At 36.9% G+C, this 17,236-nt stretch overlaps 1 pseudogene; it reads right to left on the reverse strand.

The window, feature by feature from the left end:
• Window positions 1-4,811: 4,811 nt before the first annotated feature.
• The window catches only part of LOC141338782 (uncharacterized), a 551,053-nt pseudogene continuing 538,628 nt past the window's right edge, over window positions 4,812-17,236 (reverse strand).

Below are 17,236 nucleotides of genomic sequence, written 5' to 3' on the forward strand. Positions count from 1 at the left end.
CTGTTTTGTTCTCAGCATAAAACTTGTTTTTCATGATTACAAATTGTCAAAATATTTTGGGCAAACTATAATATTAACACATTTCAGTAATTCCTTGGGCTCATTTTCAGGAAAAAAAATACACCAAAAGACAATTACGTTACCTTACAATAATTATATAGTTTATTTTATAATACAACTGAAACAGTTTAAGGGAATATTGCAAACAAAAAGAGTGATTTTCTAATAATTAACTCACCTTCGTACTGTTCCACATAAGTCTTTATTTGTTTGCATGAAAAGTAATAAAAATGTTAAGCAATATAATTAGTTTGTGTGACTTACACAGTATAATTTTTTTTCCCAATTCAAAATTAAATTGGTGACTTATGTTATAAAATTGACTTATTACACTGTAATCCTTTGGTCAATACAAACAAAATTTGTATCTCAGATTTCGTATCCATCTAAAAAAATTGTTTTTGAAAAACCTACCTCTGCAAACTACCCAATCAAAAACCAGTATAGAAACATTCTTATGAGTCAGAATAACAATCATTATCAAAAAAAAAAAAAAAAGTTTTAATTTTTATTCACAGTTCTGACAGGCCACTAAAACAATCTGAGATTGCCACTAGGTGATCCTATAAATCATAAAAAGTTATTTAATTTAGCATTAACTTAACAGTTAAGCACAATTATATGATATTCCAATACAAGTTATTTAATAAGATTTCATACATCAAGTTATATAATTGTAAAACAGAGGAAGAGGCTCTTGTTTCTTTTATTTTCTAGCTGGCAGAACATGGTTTCCCAGTGACTAGATCCCTTGCCAAAGTCTTGGCTATTGGGATTATCGAGGACAGTGGCAGAACTGAAGGAACCGCTGTGAATTTAGAGAAGGGGGTCAAGTGATGTGTGGTGGTCCAGGTTTAAGGCCAACTATCCGGAATTGACCTCAAGGATGGCAGATTCCCTGGACAGAGCCAGAGTCCATGGGGCCACAATGTTCACATTGAAGGGTTCTTTAAATAGTAGAGGACTTTTATCTGAAGCAGTTTCTGGTGGGCTTCATTTGGAAGCGGCCGCCAAACTTGACTTGGAAGCAATTTAGCGTTGGTGGCCAATTTTCACTGACTTCACATTCTAACAGTAAGACCAGAGTGTAAAGTTGAATTAGCAGAGCAATAACACAATCGTACATAAAATATGTGACCCTGGAGCACAAAACCAGTCTTAAGTCGCTGGGGTATATTTGTAGCAATAGCCAAAAATACATTGCATGGGTCAAAATTATTGATTTTTAAGTAATTTTTAAGAAATTAAGTAAAATTCATGTTCCATGAAGATTTTTTGTAAAATTCCTACTGTAAACATATCAAAATGTAATTTTTGATTAGAAATATGCATTGTTAAGAACCTAATTTGGACAACTTTAAAGGTGATTTTCTCAGTCTTTTTGATTTTTTTGCATCCTCAGATTTCTGATTTCAAATAGATGTACCTCGGCCAAACATTGCCCTATCCTAACACACCATACATCAATAGAAAGCTTATTTATTTAGCTTTCAGATGATGTATAAATCTCATATAAATCTATTTTCTCTCAATCTCAAATTTAACCTTATGACTGGTTTTGTGGTCCAGGGTCACATATTTAGACATATCAGAGTTAAAAAGAGGAGCAATATTTGGTGCATCTACAATCAGGACTTTCCATGGTAATATCAGCATACCATTATAAAAGATGAACCACATCCAACAGGAGTAACTGTTGACGTAAGAGGGAAAATGTCTGAAAGGGATGTCCGGGTTGTATCTAAAAAACATAAAACCACAGCACACAAAACTCACTGCAGAATTAAATGTGCACCCCAGCCAAAATGTTGGTCAACCCTAAGAAATTATATGTGACCCTGGACCACAAAACCAGTCGTAAGGTTAAATTTTACAAAACTGATAGTTAGGATAGGACCATATTTGGCCGAGATACATCTATTTGAAAATCTGGAATCTGAGGGGGCAAAAAAATCAAAATACTGAGAAAATCACCTTTAAAGTTCTTCAAATTAAGTTCTTAACAGTGCATATTACTAATCAAAAATTACATTTTGATATATTTACAGTAGGAATTTTACAAAAAAATCTTCATTTAACATGATCTTTACTTAATTTCCTAATGATTTTTGGCATAAAAGAAAAATCAATAATTTTGACCCCATACAATGTATTTTTGGCTATTGCTACAAATATACCCCAGCGACTTAAGACTGGTTTTGTGGTCCAGGCTCACATATTTTTTTGGCAATAGAAAATAACTTTCTTAAAGTACTATGGCATTAGAGAATGTAGCTTAGATCAGGAATCGAAAAAAGGGACAATTTCCACAAGCAGTGACAGAATCAGAAACTCATGTAATTTGTGCACAAGCGTTTTATTAACGAAGGACTTACACATAACTTTTGTAAACAAACAAGCATACAACCACTCAATACATGGGGGAAAGGTAAGCGAGAAGCCATTAGAAAGACAAGAAAACGCAGCCATGGAAAATTGTCCATCAGCACCATTTTACAACAGGGTCTACAGCTTAAACTAAACCTCTCTTTTGTTTAGTTAAATGTACGTACGATACTTGCATTGCCTTGGTCGTTGTCCAGTGTCCAGATACAGTCTCCAAGTGAAAGTCTTGATGGTTTCAAGGTTTGGACTTGCCATCACGTTCTTCCAAGTACACCCTGCGTAATTGTGTCTAGTATGTTTGAAAATTTTAAAACGAAAACTATTTAATATTTGCAGGAATTTAAGTTTATCCCTTCTTTTTCTTTCAGATCTTACACTAAGAAGGCTGGACACACCATGAAACTTTGCTGGAAGTATCACCTGGGTCTCTACACATGAACTCCAGCATTGAGAACATTGTGTACACAGAGTTTACTAAAAAGAAAGTTTTGAACAACTCACTTTCACTGTTTGGGTTTCCGCTCGCGGCCGTCTTGCCAGTCAAGAAGAGTCGATCTCCGAATGCGAGGATGGATAGCTCCTAAAGCATATTTCCATATAAATGCACGGCTAATTCACAGCAATGTTCTCAATGATTATTTATTAATAATATATATATATATATATATATATATATATATATATATTTACCAGCCACTCACTATCTTGTCTTTAAAGAAATTAATTCATGATAAATGAATGTCTATATTACCTGTTAGCAAGTGATTAAGTATTTGACTCAACCGATTCGTTAAAATCACTGAATCTTTACCAAATGAAACAGTGGACTTAAAATAAATTATTAATTTAATTAGGCCTATATTTGTACACAAACACTGATTAATTCCTCAATAAAAACCACTAATTATTTTAGCCTATCTTTTATAATTATGCCTACTATAGACTATTATTGACTTGAAATTTACTGTAGTAGTTAATACAGAGGGCAAACATTTGGGCAAACAGCACTAGTAACTTGTTTAGGACTTTAAGATTAAAATCGAGGACTTGGATTTGCCCGTCTTGACTCGAGACTTACTTGTAACTTGCAAAACAATGACTTGGTCGCACCTCTGGAACCTAGTAACATCGCTGGGATCAGTCCTGGAACGAGCCCTGTGTTAACAAAAGCCAGAGCCAATGCCATAAAGGCGGTGTTGTAGTGATGACGCATGTTATCGTGCGACTCTTCACGATGAAAAAATATGTGCAAACTGGATTAAGCAGCAATTAGGGAGTTCCTCACGATCGTTCGGCAGTTTCAGTTTTAGTGCAACGTACGCATTGCATTACTAGTCACATGTCTTTACTGGATCTTTACGGGTTGTGTGTAAAGCACGCATACATTTTGGAAAATCACTGTGTGAATGAACCAAATCAAACAATTCCGGAACAAATCGTGGGACACATTATCCGTGTATTTTCCAGAATCGCTGTGTGAAAGAGGCTAAAGTTGACGTGCCACTAGTCTTTTATATTAATGTTGTTCGGAAGCCTGTGGGGATTGATGTAGTTTCCTGACATCTATCAACTGAACAGCGTTTTCGACTTGTTTTCATGTTGTTGTGATCTGTTCACAGGTGGCTCCGTTTTAAGGACAATTTAATTATTGTTATTTGTTTACCAAAACTGCTACATTGTTGCAGTTTTGAACAATTCCTTTTATTGTGGTTATTATATATTTTTTTAATAATTGTATACTGTTGCAGTTATGAATTGTTACGTTGTTGCAGTTGTGACCTAATTTTACCTTTTGGACTAATTTTTATATTTGAATATTGTTGTGGTTATGATCATTTTCAAAATATTTTTATACTATTGCAGTTATAACCAAATTATTGAAGTATTGTTACAGTTGCGATCAAAGGTTTATCGTTATATTACAGTTATGAACAAACTTGCTAGATTGTGGTTGTGCTATAATCTTCATGCTGATATATTTTTGTAGTTTTGGACAAAGAATAGTAAACAGAAGAGTAAATTGCAGTTCTGAACAACCTATACTGATATATTCTTGCAGATATCTGAATAAATTATCTACAATCAACACTCGGCAGATTATTTGAATTGTTTTGAATTAAAGCAGTGTTCAAAATTGTTTTTTACATAACTTTCCACAATATTTAAGTAAACTTCCTTGTTGAAAATTAAAAGCTCAAGAAAATACAGAAAATCTTGTGTAAAATTAAAAAAAAATAATAATAATTTAATTACAGAAAATTGCTGTAATTTAATGTGTCTGTTATTTTACTGTATTTTTCCGCCACCCCAGCTTTTTTTACGGAATTTTTTTTTTACAGTGTAACTTGCTTTTCAAAAATAAACAATTTCCAGAAATTCCACTTGTCTTTTATTTATAAGTTTCAACTTGCAAAATGCACAGAAATTACTTTGCTTAAATAATTAACATAAATTACTAAAGTAAATATACAGGAGAACTTCATTCACCTCATTTTTAAGTTTCACAGCAGCCCCATTTTTCCCGAACTGTCCTTAAAAGAAAGAAAAAAATGGCATTGAGTGATTATTCGTGTAAACCTTTGTCAGTTAAATCTCAAATTAACAAACAGTTGAGAATGCAAATATGTGAATAACAGTATATTGGATCCGTGCAGCTCTTAAATCGGCTACAAGTAATTTTTCTTCTGCAGTCTCCATGCTTAATGGTAATCAAACAATAATCAAATATTTTTTATTGTATTGCGATCTTTAAATTAATCAATCATATAAAGTCCCCGACCCACTCATAATCAAGTTGAATAATCGTCATTACAGTATTGACCAAAATAATCGTGACTATGATTTTTGTCAAAATCGAGCAGCCCTAGTATACATCTTCCTGTTAAAGAAGTAGTTTGCCCAAAAATAAAAACTGTCATTAATTACTCAAGTTTTTCCAAACCCGTAAGAACACAAATCTTCAGAACACAAATTAGGATATTTTTTAACCTTTCTGACTTTCCATAGACAACAATGCAGCTGAAATGTTCCCATGCCCAAAAACTAAATAAGGACATCAAGTTGTTATTTTTGGTTTCTTGGCACACCAAAAGTACTCTCGTAAAACCATGGTTGAACCACTGATGTCAAATAGACTGTTTACCTATGTCTTTACTTTGTGTCTGGACCGGTCTATGGAGCATTTCATCAAAATTATCTTAAATTGTGTTCCAAAGATGAACGAAAGTCTTAGGGGTTTGAAACAACATGAAGGCGAGTAATTAAAGGCATCATTTTTATTTTTTGGGTCAACTATCCCTTAGACATAGACATTTTGGATTTATGGAGTCCATTTATGATTGAGTCTGTCTAATCCGTTATAATAATTGGACTTGAGGGTCATTCTGTGTCAGAGATTGGTAGTTATCTTCTTTGTTGCATTATGCGCCAATGGCGACCATATAAAAAGCACTTTTCAAGTTTTTCTCCCAAGTTTGCATGCCTGTAACTCAAGAAGTATTAAAGATATTTGAATGCCCTTTTAGATATTGGGTCTTAAAGGAACACTCCACTTTTTTTGGAAATAGGCTCATTCTCCAAGTCCCCCCCAGAGTTAATAAGTTGAGTTTTACCGTTTTGAAATCCATTCAGCCGTTTTCCCGTTTTAGCGATATCACTTTTAACATAGCTTAGCATAGATCATTGAATCCTATGAGACCAATAGCATCGTGTTCAAAAATGACAGAGTTTCGGTATTTGTCCTATTTAAAACTTGACTCTTCTGCAGTTATATCGTGTACTAAGACCGGCGGGAAATGTAAAGCTGCGGTTTTCTAAGCCGATAAGTTCAAGAATTACACGTAATTCCGGCGTAATAGTCAAAGAATTTTGTTGCCGTAATATATGGACACAGCAAGGGGCAGAGTCAAGTTTACTTAAAATCGTAACTCGTTGGTCATTTTTGAACGTGATGCTATATTGGTCTCATAGGATTCAATGATCTATGCTAAGCTATGCTAAAAGTGATATCGCCAGAACAGAACGGCTGAATGAATTTTAAAATGGTAAAACTCAACTTATTAACTCGGGGGGACTTGGAGAATGAGCCTATTTCCCAAAAAAAAGTGGAGTGTTCCTTTAATAAACTTTACATTTGCCATCTTTATTTTTAATGCCCAATGGGATTCGGTTCCAGAGATATTGGAATTTCAATATGGCTCCAGGAGTAAATCATTAAAATGTAAACATTTGCAGTGGCCAAAAACCAAATGTGGGTCAGTTTGAAAAAATGTGATACTTATTTTCTTTTAAAAAGGGACGTCTGAAAAACAAATAATGCTAAAGCTAGATATGTTTCTTGTTTCTTTCTGTCAAAAGAAACGGCATTGAACATACAAGTCTGAGTGCCATAAATATCATCTTTTCCAAAGTTTGAGTGCTTGTAACTCAAGTAGTGTTAAAGACATCACACAATTATTGAATCTAAGGTGAAAATTGCTCCCTCTACAAATAGAGGATTGCTCAGAAATTATTCATCCATGACATTTAATATTTTGGTTTTCATCACTATATGCGTCTATCTTTCTTCAGAATAAATATTAGCAAAATCTAAAATTTGAGCTGGGGACCTCTGGTTGAGTTGACACGGAATGACCCTGGAGTCCAAATCCAAGATCGAGAACCCCAACTCAAACGGTCAATATAGAATCCTGTTGAATTTACACCAGATTCTCTTCACTGCAAAAAACTGCTTTTCTAGCTTAGATTTTTTTTTTTTGTCTTGATTCTAGGCAAAATATCTAAAAATTCTTAAATCAAGAGTGGATTTTCTAGATGATTAAAAAATATTTTCTTGTTTTCAGAAAAAACAACTCAACAGTGAGTTTTTGCTTAGAACAAGCCAAAAAAATCTGCTAATGGGGTAAGAAAAAAACAGAAAACAAGATTATTTTTCTTAACCCATTGGCAGATAATGTACTTAATTTGGACTTTTTTGTTCTGAAAACAAGACAATTTTTACTCATCTAGAAAATCCTTCTCGATTCAAGAATTTGTGGATATTTTGGCTGGAAACAAGACAAAAAAATCTAAGCTAGAAAAGCCTTTTTTTGCAGTGTTGGTACTCACTTCTGTCTGCAAAGCTCCTTCCACACTGCTGACATAAAACAGTTCTCTCAAACGAATCCTCATGTGTTCATCAAGATTGCGTTTGAAATACGCAGTGCACTTTTTTCATGTGCCTGTAAAGGTTTCCTTTTTGAGTAAAACCGAATCCACACTGTTGGCAGGTGTAAGGCTTCTCTCCAGTGTGAGTTCTCATGTGCCTCTTAAGGTTTAACTTTTGATTAAAACTCTTTCCACACAGTTGGCAGGCGAAAGGGCTCTCCCCAGTGTGAACTCTCATGTGGTTACTAAGGTTTACTTTTGCTTTAAATATTTTCCCACACTGCTGGCAAGTGAAAACGTTCCCTCCGGTGTGGGCTCTCATGTGCCTGTAAAGGTTTCCTTCGTGAGTGAAACTGACTCCGCACTGCTTGCAGGTGTAAGGCTTCTCTCCGGTGTGAACTCTCATGTGCACTTTAAGGGCTCCTTTTCTATTGAAACTTTTTCCACACTGCTGGCAGGTGAAAGGACTCTCTCCAGTGTGAATTATCATGTGCCTTTTAAGGCCTACTTTTTGAGTGAAACTCTTTCCACACAGTCTGCAGGTGTAAGGCTTGTCTCCAGTGTGAATTCTCATGTGCACTTTAAGGCTCACGTTTTGAGTAAAACTCCTTCCACACTGTTGGCAGGTGAAAGGTCTCTCCCCAGTGTGAACTTTCATGTGTTCATTAAGTTCTCCTTTTCTATTGAAACCGTCTCCACACTGTTGGCAGGTGAAAGGCTTCTCTCCAGTGTGAACTGTGGAACCGAAAGACTCTTCTCCAGTTATAAAATCATGATGAGTCTCATATTGCTCTGTTTCATTCGGTATTATGCTCTCCTCTTTCAGCGGCATGAGGTCTATGGTGAAAAAAGGCAAATGTAAGTTAGAACAAAGAAACAGACATCAAAACATTGACCAACATCTTTGCTAGATATTATATGCACTAATCTATTTTGCCCTCCAAAGGCAAAGCGCAGTAACTACACATTGAGTTGAGGCTTAAAGTGGACTTCATGACAACTGTTTTGTCTTGTGGCAAAGTCTCCTGGTTCAGTTTTGTCCCAGAGAAACAAGAGTGTCAACATGTTTGACTAGCTGGCGTAAAAACTTTAAAGGCATTTTTCTCAGTTTCAGCGTTGGCGTAGTTACTGCACTTTGCCTTTGGAGGGCAGTACTGATGGAGGTGGTGCATATAAATATAAAGATTTTTCTAGTCTTCTAGTAATTGTTTATTTTAAGCGTTAGTTGACTATTTATCGCACATTTACTAATAAACATTACAAATCATAACAATGAGCCTTAAATTTCCAACATAGCCTAATAAGCGCTCAAATACATGCAAAAAAAAAAATAAATCTTGCCAGAGTGCACCAGCAGATATTATAAATATGAATATGTCTGAGAAAGACAGCAAGGATACTGAATTAACATTTCAATAATTGACTGATAAACTAGTGCTTTCTTTGTTTTTTCGGTTAATGAGATATAGTCGATGACCCGTCATCGCCGCAGTGGTGATGCACCTGCATGCAAGTTTTATATGAGAATATTTGTTTTCTATTTGAACTGGTTGATTTGAGTAGACATTTCACTTTCTATAGACATATTTTTCATGTCTGTGAAGCAAGTATACACAGTTTTGCTTTCGAGTTCACAGAGACCGAGACGGCAGGAAGCACCGTTTACTTTAAATATTTTACAAAAGCGCAACGTTTCGTTGGTATTTTAAGTGCACACAAATGAAAGTAGAGTCTTTAAAGACTTGAAAGATGCATTACTTTTATCTGTATGACCAAAAATTGAGTATTTTAAAGGATAACTATTGCCAAAATGCAACCTGGGCTGTTTTTTTTTTTACTGTAAACGAGACAAACTTGGGGGTCGAGTCCACCTAAGTCGAGTCCGAGTCCAAAATGGGTCGAGTCGGACTCAAGTCCGAGTCCAAAATGGGTCGAGTCGGACTCAAGTCCGAGTCCAAAATGGGTCGAGTCGGACTCAAGTCCGAGTCCAAAATGGGTCGAGTCGGACTCAAGTCCGAGTCCAAAATGGGTCGAGTCGGACTCAAGTCCGAGTCCAAAATGGGTCGAGTCGGACTCAAGTCCGAGTCCAAAATGGGTCGAGTCGGACTCATGTCCGAGTCCAAAATGGGTCGAGTCGGACTCAAGTCCGAGTCCAAAATGGGTCGAGTCGGACTCAAGTCCGAGTCCAAAATGGGTCGAGTCGGACTCAAGTCCGAGTCCAACATGGGTCGAGTCGGACTCAAGTCCGAGTCCAACATGGGTCGATTCGGACTCAAGTCCGAGTCCAAAATGGGTCGAGTCGGACTCAAGTCCGAGTCCAACATGGGTCGAGTCGGACTCAAGTCCGAGTCCAAAATGGGTCGAGTCGGACTCAAGTCCGAGTCCAACATGGGTCGAGTCGGACTCAAGTCCGAGTCCAAAATGGGTCGAGTCGGACTCAAGTCCGAGTCCAAAATGGGTCGAGTCGGACTCAAGTCCGAGTCCAAAATGGGTCGAGTCGGACTCAAGTCCGAGTCCAAAATGGGTCGAGTCGGACTCAAGTCCGAGTCCAAATGGGTCGAGTCGGACTCAAGTCCGAGTCCAAAATGGGTCGAGTCGGACTCAAGTCCGAGTCCAAAATGGGTCGAGTCGAGTCCAACTAAACACTACTGTTTTTCAGTATCTTAACCTGGTTTTAACTTTTACAACTACAATAAGGCAATGACAATTTAAATGTAAAAAAGCAAACCGCCATTGCATATTGCCATTTGGATTTTTTATTTCACACCATCTCATCTCATCTCCTAATTAGTGTCCTGCTCAGCAAACTTTAAAGTCATGTAACAGAAGTTTTAACTTATGTATTGTTACATATTTTATAGTGAAACAGCTTTTAGAATGTGAAAAATTATAGGGCAAGAGAGGACTTGACTTTATTTGCTGTTATATAGTAAATATATAAATTCAACGGGGTGGGTAGGAAGCTTAGTGAATGAGACCTGAGGAGCAGAAAATTCACCTCTTATCTCTGCTTTTGGCTGTTTTGGGTTTTATATGACGAATGGTAAGACCTTAGACAGGGTTGCATTGGCATTGGCATGGCATTTTGATTTTTTTTTCTTGGATAAAAATGAGGCTGTAAGGGGACAGTTTTTAAGTAGCAGTCTATGGAGGCCATGGAATAAAAGAGTAAAAAAAAGTAAATTTGAGTTCACATTTCAAAATTCTGACTTTATTTTCACAATTCCGAGATTATATATCACAATTTTGATAAGGAATGATTTTAAATCCCACACTTCTGACATTTTTCCCCTCAGAAAACTCTGTTGAGTTAATTTGAGTAATAAAGTCCAAAATACAACATATAAACATCATATAAAAAAAATTCTGAATTGTGTCATAAAATAGGTAAATGTAATATGACGCAGTCTGCTGCAGCAGGTTTACGAATGCGAGGATGGATAGCTCCTAAAGCATATTTCCATATAAATGCACGGCTAATTAGTTGTTTTGTCGCAAGTGAAAAACAATATTAACCTTCTAGTTGTAAAAAGAGCCTCATATAAGCCTAATATTTCGTCCTATGGAGTCCATTCATTCACATTCGGAGATGGACACTTCTTGACTGGCAAGACGGCCGTGAACAGAAACCCAAACAGTGAAAGTGAGTTGTTCAAAACCTTTCTTTTTAGTAAACTCTGTACACAAACAATGTTCTCAATGCTGGAGTTCATGTGTAGAGACCCAGGTGATACTTCCAGCAAAGTTTCATGGTGTGTCGAGTCTTCTTAGTGTTGTAAAAATATCGATTTTGATGCGCTCAAAGTTATGCCCCTAGTACTCCCATTCACCGGCCATTGACCACAAAACGAAAACACGGTCAATCTCAAAAACGGCTTGTTTGTCGTAATTATGCTTTTAGATATATGTTTGTCTCGTTTACAGTAAAAAAAAAAAAAAACAGCCCAGGTTGCATTTTGGCATTAGTTATCCTTTAAGGGCAAGCCTCCATCTATCATGCAGTAAATGGGCTATTATTCAGCTTCCACACTCCGCACTTCAATTGCGCACATATTTCTATATTAACATTAGATTGAACGGCCATGTCAACTTGCTACTACTTAAATATTTTAGGTGATACGCCGTATTTGAGGATGATGAATGATAGGTGAGCGTTTGGATGTCCTGCTCAATGTACTGTATTACCACACAAAAGGTTGCATTAGCAATTAAACAATAAGCACTGAAGCAAAACATGGGCAGGTCAAAGTGAATAATTTTTGGTCCCATATTTTATTATTTTTTTCTGGTAGTCCACCGAATGGGTATAATTATTTTGCCATTCTCACTTACACATAGTGTAACTGCACTCACTAGGAAAGAAACATCAAAAATGATATCAGGTGTCTGATTAATTTTTGGTTTGACTGTACATACACGCACAGTTTTGCAGCTTTAATTGGATTTTGGTACTTCCATGACCTAACTGATGACAGAACTACAACGTTGCATGCTCACAGTTTCTTCATTTATGATGAAGCGTGAACATATGTTAAATACATGAGTGCAAATGACCGCAGTGTTTCCCCTACCATTATTTTGGGGGGGTGGCCCGCCCCCCTTGAACGTCGAGTTCATTTTATTTTCGATATAACGCCAAATCACAACAGAAGTCATTTAAGGTTGTCTTTCCTATGGAACAGGTCTATACATTGCTCTTTTATTAATAAAACTAAACTGCCTTATGTTATTTATCTTATTTACACAAAGACATGTCATTTCTGTCTCTACATGGTCGCGCGTTCACAATGTCTCCTCCGCAAAAACACGGACTGGATCGTGGACTTCATTCATAAAAAACGAATTTACTATAGCGCGGAATTCGTTGATTTTTGGATGAATAAATCAAAAGTTGATCTGTCACGTAATTTAAATCGCGATATGGACTAGTGTCTGTGAAAACTGAAATGCAAAAAGTCAGTTTAATATGAATCCTGCATGTTCCATTTGCCTCTGTATGTATGAATGGTGGAGGCACGTTTTTTTTTTTACTACATGCATACTGAAGCACGCGTGATGCTCCCGCTAATTTGTCATTTGCATCTCACATGAACAGATAAACTCAATCTCCAAAGCTGCTGTGAGTGTCACTTTTACCGTTTCATTTGAGAAAACTAGCATCATATCATACTGTACACACAGAAACTTCACGGCAACCTGTCAAAATAAAAGTACGGTTTAACATGAAACAGAACAATATTAATCTTGTATTATGTACAGTATAATGTAGGTATTTATATATTCCTATTTAAATAATTTACATGAAACAATATATATGATTAAAAAAAAAATTCACAAGATTAACCACTTAATTGTAGAAAAAAATACTACAATTACTATTTAAACGTTTTAAACTGAATATAATTTTTTTCCATGTTTTGATTTGGTTTGTTTGCCGAAAATTAAAAAGGTTATTTTTCATTTGATTATAACTAAATAAATGTTTATGCTTTCATTTGATTATCAGAAAAATTAAAACACATAAGAATTTCTAAAAAAAAAAAAAAAAAAGCAAAAGTTTGTAGAGCCCTATTGTTCAAAATGTTAAAATAGAGAGTTTTGGACTTATTTTTCCACTGAAATGGACTTATAAATGGTTGTTGTTGTTTTTGTGTTTTTGTTCAAATGAATTTACGTTTCACATCTTAAGTTTATTTTTATACATTTTATTTATCAGAACTTTAATATATTTTGATGTTCCTCTGTTCTGTTGTGACAATAAAAGAAACAAGTTTATTTTTAAAATGCATTATCATTTTCTGTCCTGTTAATGGTGCCACAGAATGGAAAATAGTGATGGGAAGTTCGGTTCTTTTCCGCGAACCGGTTCTTTCGGACAGTTCGTTTTAAAGAACAGGTTCGAAAAAACGGTTCACCAGTTCTTTTACGCTATGACGTAATGACGTCATTAACGTAATTTACTATCGTTCCGCCCGGGCCGGGACTCAAGTCAACATTCAAATAAAGTCAGTAGCTAATAACTTGAACATAATTTTGGTCTGACAAGTAAGTTTTGCATCTAAGCACCCATATACAGTTACATGCAGTGATCATATAAGTTTTACAAGTCTTGATATAATAAATTATAAGATACATTAATTCTAATCAGAAACATACTTAGCTTACTATGCACATGCACAATCCATAAAGATTTATTTGTTATAAACATACGTTTCGCCAGATCGAAAGAAACCGGTTCTCGTTCAGTGTACTGGTGATCCGAAAGAAACCGGTTCTCGTTCAGTGTACTGGTGATCCGAAAGAAACCGGTTCTCGTTCAGTGTACTGGTGATCCGAAAGAAACCGGTTCTCGTTCAGTGTACTGGTGATCCGAAAGAAACCGGTTCTCGTTCAGTGTACTGGTGATCCGAAAGAAACCGGTTCTCGTTCATTGTACTGGTGATCCGAAAGAAACCGTTTCTCGTTCAGTGTACTGGTGATCCGAAAGAAACCGGTTCTCGTTCATTGTACTGGTGATCCGAAAGAAACCGGTTCTCGTTCATTGTACTGGTGATCCGAAAGAAACCGTTTCTCGTTCAGTGTACTGGTGATCCGAAAGAAACCGGTTCTCGTTCAGTGTACTGGTGATCCGAAAGAAACCGTTTCTCGTTCAGTGTACTGGTGATCCGAAAGAAAACGTTTCTCGTTCAGTGTACTGGTGATCCGAAAGAAAACGTTTCTCGTTCAGTGTACTGGTGATCCGAAAGAAATCGTTTCTCGTTCAGTGTACTGGTGATCCGAAAGAAAACGTTTTCTCGTTCATTGTACTGGTGATCCGAAAGAAACCGTTTCTCGTTCAGTGTACTGGTGATCCGAAAGAAACCGTTTCTCGTTCAGTGTACTGGTGATCCGAAAGAAACCGTTTCTCGTTCAGTGTACTGGTGATCCGAAAGAAACCGTTTCTCGTTCAGTGTACTGGTGATCCGAAAGAAACCGGTTCTCGTTCATTGTACTGGTGATCCGAAAGAAACCGGTTCTCGTTCAGTGTACTGGTGATCCGAAAGAAACCGGTTCTCGTTCAGTGTACTGGTGATCCGAAAGAAACCGGTTCTCGTTCAGTGTACTGGTGATCCGAAAGAAACCGGTTCTCGTTCAGTGTACTGGTGATCCGAAAGAAACCGGTTCTCGTTCAGTGTACTGGTGATCCGAAAGAAACCGGTTCTCGTTCAGTGTACTGGTGATCCGAAAGAAACCGGTTCTCGTTCATTGTACTGGTGATCCGAAAGAAACCGGTTCTCGTTCAGTGTACTGGTGATCCGACAACCGCTGCAACCGATTCATGACTCGAGAATGAGTTTCGAGGACTCACCCAGAGAGTGACTGCAATGGTGCCGCTTGGTTTGCTCGTGCAGTAGTTTGATTGCGTAATTCTTATCATTATACCACCATGTTTAAAATTTAAATAAAATGTTCCTGAAAATTATTATATATATATTAAATTTAATAAATAAATATTAAATATTATGTGTTCAGTATATATTTTGTATGCCATTAATCTGTTATGGTGTATTTGGAAAAGCACAATAAACTATTGTATATCACAATTTGTTTTTCTTTATAGTATTACAGCAAATGCTAAAAAATAAATAAATAACACTTGCAAGGATAAATGTTTAGGTTAATATAATGCCCTTCAAAGGCATTTGGTCAAAATTGAGTTAAGGCTTAAAATGGACTTTGTGACAACTGTTTTGTCTTTAGGCAAAGTCTCCTGGTTAAATTGTGTCCCAAAACATGTTTGACTAGCTGGTGTAAAAACTTTAAAGGCATTTTTCTCAGTTTCAGTGTTGGCGTAGTTACTGCACTTTGCCTTTGGAAGGCATTACAGGCAACAGCAAACTATTATCTGTTGGTTAGATTTGTTAATCTGCTAAAACTCCCTATTGCTAAGGAGTAAAGTCAAAGGGCAAAAACCTTCTTTCCCTGCTAACACCTCTCACCCCAAACATTACAAACAACAAGGCAAACAGGTAGAGAGAGAGCAGCCACAAGATGACCTCCAGAAAAAGAAGCAATATTTGGCTTCACTTTGATGAAGCTGGACCCCAGAAAGCAAAATGCAAGCTTTGTAACAATATTTTGTCAGGCCAAGGAGGATCAACATCCAATTTTAGAAGACATCTGCAAACAAAGCATCCAACTGCATTGCTTGAGCAAGTGAGACAAGAGGATTTTACAGAATCAACATCAGCCTCAGGTAGTACTGCGCCTTCAGTTGCTGTCTGTTCTGATACGGCTTCTTCTTCATCTACATCTGGAACTGGCGCCAGTGTCCACAAGACAAGACAAAGTCAAATTACAAGCTTTGTGAGAACACCGATTGGCCCTGTCAGACAAAGCAAAGTCGATGAGGAGTTAGTTAAGATGATTGCACTGGATTTACAGCCCTTTTCAATTGTTGATGACACAGGTTTTAGAAGATTCTTAAGGGTACTTGATCCATCATACATTTTACCAAACAGAAAGACTATATCAAACACCCTGGTACCACAGCTCTACAGCAAAATAAAAGAAGACGTGTTGATGAAAGTCAGCAAAGCCTCAGCTGTGTGTCTGACCACTGATTGCTGGACATCAAGGACAACTACAAGTTTCATGGCAGTCACATGTCACTTCATAGATGAAACTTTTGCACTTTCCACATTCCTTCTGGACTGCTTCGCATTTACTGAAAGGCATACTTCGGCAAACCTGGCAGCTGAACTTAAAAAGATTTGTGATGAGTGGGGAATCACAAACAAAGTTGTTGCTTGTGTCACTGACAATGCCAGCAACATAAAAGCAGCTGTCCAGAAAGCTGGATGGAAGAACTTGCCATGCTTTGCCCACACTTTGAATTTAATTGTGAGGGAAAGCCTGAAGCACATTGAAATGACAGTGGCAAAAGTGAAGAAAGTTGTTGCATTTGTCCACAGAAGCACTGTCGCAACAGAACGGAAGCAACACAAAAACAAATGGGCCTTGAAGAGCTGAGGCTAAAGCAGGATGTAATAACAAGGTGGAACTCCACTTATTACATGCTAAAAAGATTTTGGATGCAGAAGGAAGCAATCATTGCTACACTTGCACTGGTCAACCCCAGTCTTCCAACCCTGACACTTGATGAGTGGGACATTATCAAAGATGTCTGCGAGATTTTGAAGCCCGTTGAAGAAGTCACTGTTGAAATCAGTGGTGAAAGGTATGTATAATTTGATTTAACATATAAATGTTTCCGCTGCTGAAATATTTAAATGTATGACTTTTTCATATTACAATCCACTTATACTTATTTCTCATCAACAATAATAACTCATTTGTGTTCAAAACAGATATGTGACTGCATCCAAGATCATTTTGATGGCAAGGGGATTGCAAAAAGTAGTCCAGCGATTGCGGGGTGCTGTATCTCAACATGACCCAGTTATTGCAATGATCGACTCTCTGCCTGAGGACATGCAAAAACGCTTTCACAACATCGAGCATTTTCGTCTGCTTTCTGAGTCTACCCTGCTTGACCCCAGATTTAAGCAAAAGGCCTTTCATGAGCCTGCAGCAGCAGATGAAGCAGCTAAACACATAACTGGAGCTGCTGCGAGGGTTTGGATCAGTACAGGTGAGCAAACTC

Source organism: Garra rufa, chromosome 1 (assembly GCF_049309525.1).
Source record: "Garra rufa chromosome 1, GarRuf1.0, whole genome shotgun sequence".
Taxonomy (NCBI): Eukaryota; Metazoa; Chordata; class Actinopteri; order Cypriniformes; family Cyprinidae; genus Garra; species Garra rufa.